The 6,635-nt window shown below is 38.3% G+C and overlaps 1 pseudogene; it reads right to left on the bottom strand.

Annotated features, from left to right (window-relative positions):
- Positions 1-1,295: 1,295 nt before the first annotated feature.
- Positions 1,296-4,508, bottom strand: LOC131915648 (small ribosomal subunit protein eS1-like; annotated as a pseudogene).
- Between the last annotated feature and the right edge of the window lie 2,127 nt (positions 4,509-6,635).

The raw sequence follows: 6,635 nt of genomic DNA, 5'->3' as shown, positions 1-6,635 counted from the left end.
AAACTATATCAAGATATTATAAGAAAATGAACATAAATCTCATGAACATCTCCCAATTGTCATCAAACTACAGTTTGTAGACTGGCTATTTGTAAATAAAAAATTGGCCAACCCACAAACAGACTCCATGTTTTTTGTGTGTACTTTTTGTTTTGTTTTGATATTACTTTCTCTAATTTTTTTGTAGTTTGTTTTGATTTTCTTTTCTTCTTTGTAACACGATTCTTTCTTTCTTTCTTTCTTTCTTTCTTTCTTTCTTTCTTTCTTTCTTTCTCTCTCTCTCTCTCTCTCTCTCTCTCTCTCTCTCTCTTTCTTTCTTTCTCTCTTTCTTTCTTTCTTTTTTCAAGACAGGGTTTCTCTGTGTAGCTTTGCACCTTTTCTGGATCTCACTCTGTTGACCAGGCTGGCCTCAAACTCAGAGATCTGCCTGGCTCTGCCTCCCGAGTGCTGGGATTAAAGGTGTGTGCCACCACTTCCCAGTGTAACACAATTCTTAAAAGTTCTTATAAGTAGAAAACCTGAAGCCAGACATTGGGGTGAAAGTAGAAAGATCAGAGAAGCAGAGCAAGCCAGCCACAAGTTTTTACCTCTACAAAATCCTCGGTCTCAAGAGAGTGATTTCCTGTTTCCTCACACCTTATATACCTTTCTCTGCCCAGACATCACTTCCTAGGATTAAAGGCATGTGTGATTCCTGGTACTGGGATTAAAGGTGTGTGCTGTTACCTCTTGGCTCTGTTTCCAGTGTGGCCTTGAACTCACAGAGATTCAGATGGATCTTTGCCTCCTGAGTGATAGGATTAAGGGTGTGTGTCACCACTGTCTGGCCTCTATGTCTAATCTAGTGGCTGGCTCTGTCTCTGATTCCTAGATAAGTTTTATTGAGGTACACAATATATCACCACACTTTTTCTTCCTTTCTTTCTTTCTTCCTTCCTTCCTTTCTTTCTTTCGTTCTTTTTTTCTTTTCTTTTCTTTTTTTTTTTTAGAAAGAAAAAAGATAAAGTTGGGTAGGTAGGGAGGTAGGAAGGAGATGGATGAGGGGGAGAATATGATAAAAATATATTGGATGAAAAATAGTATAACAAAAAATAAATTAGTGAAAAAATAAATCATTGTTAGAATATTGCCACATCCACCCATTTGCTATGGCAGAGTTGAGCAGCTGCAGATATGGCAGAGGATAAATAGTCTGAGAGTCAATGATATTTACTATGTGATTCTTAAAGAGCTTTGCTAATTCCCCACATAGACAAAGAATTCCCTATTCAAATTGCAGACGTTGAGTCTGAAATCTATGAACTAAGTTCTCTTGGGAGACCTGAGGATGGGTCCACCATCTTCTTTCGGATATGGCAGACCCGATGGTGTTGCACATAGGAGGCCTTGCATATTTGGTTATTGCGTTTTTTAGTGAAACCAACACAGAACAGATGCAGCAAATAAGCATCAGTTGTCTTAACATCAGCCTGAACTTCAATCATGATCTGCCACTTTTTGACCATGGAACACATTTTTTTTTTTTTGTCCTGGGTAAGATCTATGACATGGAAGTTAGTCATACAGTTTTTGCCCTGAACATTCTTGGTAATTAGCCTGAATTTTTAAAATGCAACTTCATCATTCTGTAGATCAGCAAGGCCCACTTTAAACACAAAATCTGTGTTGTGTGCAATCAGATACAATTTTGATTCCTTGAGGCCTTGTGACTAGTGTCTATCCAATGTTTCTAATATTGAACATACTCGGAGCCTTCACATCACACCAATCTTAGAAAATGGATTAATTGTTTTCTTCTTGGCTTCCTTCTTACTGACTACCAGGGTGCTGCTCCTAGAGCCAAAAGCAATTTAGAGTTTTCTAATAGCTATCAATGCTGAAAAATTTTCAACTCTTTATGGGCCATTTTTATTTCTTCTTTTGAGAACTGTCTATTTAGTTCATTAGCACATTTACTGACAGGATGCTTTTGGTTTTTGGTGTTTAAGTTTTGAAGTACTTTGTATATCTTACACCTTAATCCCCTGTCACATATATAGTTATTCATGATTGTTTGCCCATTCTCTAGGCAATGAGGCAGAGTCTGGCAATTATTTACTCCTGTCAGAAGTTTTAAAATTTCTTGTAATCTCATTTGACAATTCTTAAAATTAATTTCTTTTATTGTATTATTTTTTCAGGGAATCATCATCTGCCCTATGTCTTTTTTTTAAATTTTATTTTATTTTATTTTACAATACAACAATACAATTCAGTTCTATATATCAGCCACGGATTCCTTTGTTTTCCCCCTCCCACCCCTCTCCCCTTCCCCCCAGCCTACCCCCTATTCCCACCTCATCCAGGGCAAAGCCTCCCTCGAGGACTGAGATCAACCTGGTAGACTCAGTCCAGGCAGGTCCAGTACCCTCCTCCCAGGCTGAGCCAAGCAACCCTGTATAAGCCCCAGGTTTCCAACAGCCAACTCATGCAATGAGCACAGGACCCAGTCCCACTGCCTTGATGCCTCCCAAACAGATCAAGGCAATCGACTATCTCACCCATTCAGAGGGCCTGGTCCAGTTGGGGGCCCCTCAGCCATTGGTTCATAGTTCATGTGTTTCCATTTGTTTGGCTATTTGTCCCTGTGCTTTATCCAACCTTGATCTCAACAATTCTTGCTCATATAAACCCTCCTCTTTCTCGCCAATTGGACTCCTGGAGAGAGACTTCCTGATTCTGTCAGCTCTGTCTGCCCTATGTCTTAAAGTATTTTCTCTGGAATGGGGGTGGGTTGGGGGGGAGGCTGGAGGGGCAGGAGGAGGGAGGAGAGGGGGATCTGTGATTGGTATGTAAAATGAACAAACAATTTCTTAAGAAAAAATATTTTCTCTGCTGTCCTCTAGTAGTTTCAAAGATTCAGACCTTACATTAAGGTCTTTGATACATTTTGAATTGATTTTCATCCATCTTGGGAGATTTACACCTAGATTTACTTTTTTTTACATTAGAAAATCCAGTTCTTGCAACATCATTTCTTAGAGGTTATTTTTTCTACAATGCATGTTTTGACAGTGTTATCAAGATTGTAAGAGCCAGAAGACCAGGGTGTCTCTTGTGAGATTGTGTCTTTTATGGATGACAGGGAGGCTCTACCCATGAAGTCTCAACAATATGGTTAACAAAACATGTGGTGATATTATGTTCCCCAAAATATTGTACACCCTAATAAACTTATCTGGGGTCAGAGAACAGAACAACCACTAGTTATAGAGGCCAGAAAATAGTGGCACACACGCCTTTAATCCAAACATTCCGAAGGCAGAGATCCATCTGGATCTCTGTGAGTTCAATGTCACACTGGAAATAGCCAGGCATGGTGCCACATGCCTTTAATCCCAGGAAGTGATGGCAGGAAGTGGAAAGGTATATAAGGCATGAAAACCAGGAACTAGGGTCAGTTAAGCTTTTAGGCTTTTGAGCATCAGTTCAGCTGAGATCCATTTGGATGAGGACTCAGAGGCTTCTAGTCTGAGGAAACAGGATCGGCTGAGGAATTGGCGAGGTGAGGTGGCTGTGGCTTGTTCTGCTTCTCTGATCTTCCAGCATTCACCCCAATACCTGGCTTCAGGTTTGTTTTTATTAATAAGACCCTTTAAGATTCATGCTACAAAAACAAGACCTGAAAAAGAACACCAACTGACATCAATATGGATGGGGAAAATTTCACGAGGTTTTACAGGCTGATGAGAAAGGGAGAACCCCTCTTCTCGGGGGATAAGCCCCTGATAGGTTATTCGATCCCAAATTGTTGCATTTATAAATTTACACATACATATATATATAAAAACATAGTAATAATTAAAGAATAATAGACCATGAATTTAAGGGAGGAGTTGAAGGAACATGGGAGTAGTTGGAGGGAAGAGGGGAGAAGATGTTAAAAACAGTCCTTATCTATTTATAAAATTATTTACAATATTTAAGAAATGAGGTAGCTGTAACTGTGTGGGTTTATTTCTGGGTTCTCTGTTCTGTTACATTGGTTTAGATGTCTGTCTTTGTGATAGTATTGTGCTGGTTCTGTTTAAGGTTGGGCATTGTGATTTCTCCAGCATTGCTCTTTCTGCTTTTGATCATTCAGGATGCTCTTGCTTTTGTGTGAACTTTTTGATGTTTGTTCTAGTTCTGTAAGGAATACTATTGGAATTTTTATGGAAGTTCCATGAAATCTATGGCTTAAAAAAAGATAGTTGTTTTTACAATGTTAATTATGCCAATCCACAAGAATGGTAATGTTAATTATACCACGCAAGAATGGAAAGTGTTGATGAAAGTTTCTCCGTTCCTCCCAGTCCTGCCTAGGCAGTAGCCATTTCATAAAATAATCACTCAGAGGCTTAATATGGATTACAAACTGTTTGGCCTATGGCTCAGGCTTATTGCTAACTAGCTCTTACATCTTAAATTAACCCATTTCTATTAATTTATGTATCGCCATGTGTCTCATGGCTTTACCTGTGTTCCATTATATCTTGCTCCCCTGGTGGCTCTCAGTGTTCTCCACCCAACTTCACCTTTCTTCTCCTTGTATCTCTCTTGGATTTCCTCCCTGGCTGTATCCTGTCTTGCCACAGGCCAAAACAGCTTCTTTATTAACCAATGGTAGCAACACATATTCACAGTGTACAGAAAGACCATCTCACAGCAGGGAGGTCTTCCCATCTTCTAGTGTCTTTCTCACTTTCTTTTTTCAGTGTCTTAAGGTTTTCATTGTACAGGTCTTTCCCCTTTTTGGTGAGGTTTATTCCTAAGATTAATGGAGTGGTTTGAATGTGAAATGTCTCCACTTGGTCTCAGTTGGTGACTCTGTTTAGGGAAGTTGTTGAATCTCTAAGAGGTACAACTTTGTCAGAGGAAGTACACGGCTGGGGGCAGATTTTGAAGCTTTATAGCTTTGTTCCATTTCCTGCTTCCTTCTTTGCTTCCTGTGTGCAGATGACATGTGACCAGCCAGCTCTCTGCTTCTGCCACCTGCTGCCAAGCCTTCCCTGTCACCTAGACTCTAATCCTTTAGAAACTTAAGCCAAAGTAAACTCTTACATAAGTTGTTTTTGGCTGTGGTATTTCATTGCAGCAGTAGGAAAGTAACCAATGTAGTTATTTATTTTTTGAATTGAAGCCTTTGCGAGTGAGATTTTCCCTCTGATTTCCTCTAAGTTTATTATTGGTGCATAGGAAAGCATCTTATTTTTGCATGTTGATTTTTGGATTCTGTTACTTTTCTAAAGGTGTTTATCAGGTTTAAGAGTATTTATTATGGTAGAATTTCCAAGGTATTTTCATTTTAGGGTTATTTCATGTGCAGGTAGAAATAATTTGACTTCTTCCTTTCTCATGTTTCCCTTTATTTCTTTCTCTTGTCTCACTCATCTAGTAAAGACTTCAAACATTATATCAAGTAAGAATGGAGAGGATGGGCATTCTTGTTCCAGATTTTGGAAGAAATGCTCTTAATTTTTCCTCATTAAGTAAAATGTTGGCTGTATGTTTTTTGTATATAGCCTTTTTATTTTGGGGTATGTTCCTGTTAATTCCTAGTTTCTTCATAAGCTTTATAATGAAGAGATGTTGAAATTTGATCATAAAAGGTTTTTAATATGACTGAAATTTACTGATGCAAATGTGTGATCATATTTTTCATATGCAAATAGCTGTACCTATACCATTAAATAGTCATTCACTAAAAAAAATATGAAATGTCAGTTTTGTTGTGTTTTAAGATTTCTTTGGACTTTTTACTTAACCTGACATGCATTTGTTTGTTTTCTAATATAATCATGTTGATTATAGTGACTTTACAGGCATTTTTCTTTTTAAAGGTTTATGTGTTCTCTCTCTCTCTCTCTCTCTCTCTCTCTCTCTCTCTCTCTCTCTCTGTGTGTGTGTGTGTGTGTGTGTGTGTGTGTGTGTGTGTGTGTGTGAATGCTATATGAGGCCTCCTACTGAGGCCAGAAGAGGATATTTGTTAAGAATGGTAGAATGGACTGAGGTTCTTTTCTCAGAACATTCTTTGAAGGTGATCCACGGTGGCATCCTGAGCTGCCACACACTTAACCAATTTGGAATCCTTTTCAAAGAAATGGGTCAGAAATGGATTCACATATCTGGAAAACGCTGTGTCTCTGATTCTTCATGGAATGCCAGCTTTGCCTGAGCATTGCAGAATGCCAACTTTTGATGTGTGCTGATTGGAAGAAGAATGAATCTTTCACATAATTCCCTTTTAGTAAGATTTTTTCCTGTCTGGTTGAAATAATTGTTTTGGGTACATTTATTAAAAAGCAGCATGTTCTATCTACTTTTCAGTTAATACTAGTTGGAAAAAAGATATTTTCTATAACTTAAATCTATATTTTAAAGTTGATGTTTAAAAGTCAAAGTAATATTGCTCACTGTGATGATTCATATGAGATCAGATTCACTTCTTTTCATCATGTTCCTAAGCTGCAACAGTTGCTGCAGCATTCAAAGGTGATGGAAGGAAGCTTTTACAATCAGGAAATGAAACTCACCCTGTGAAAGCCATTACTGTGTATAGGCTCTTTTCTTCCCCTTTGCTTTCAACAGATGTTAGAAGTGGAGAGAATTTTTTT

This window comes from Peromyscus eremicus, chromosome 7, assembly GCF_949786415.1.
Source record: "Peromyscus eremicus chromosome 7, PerEre_H2_v1, whole genome shotgun sequence".
Lineage (NCBI taxonomy): Eukaryota > Metazoa > Chordata > Mammalia > Rodentia > Cricetidae > Peromyscus > Peromyscus eremicus.
This window is presented reverse-complemented; position numbering and strand designations above follow the sequence as displayed.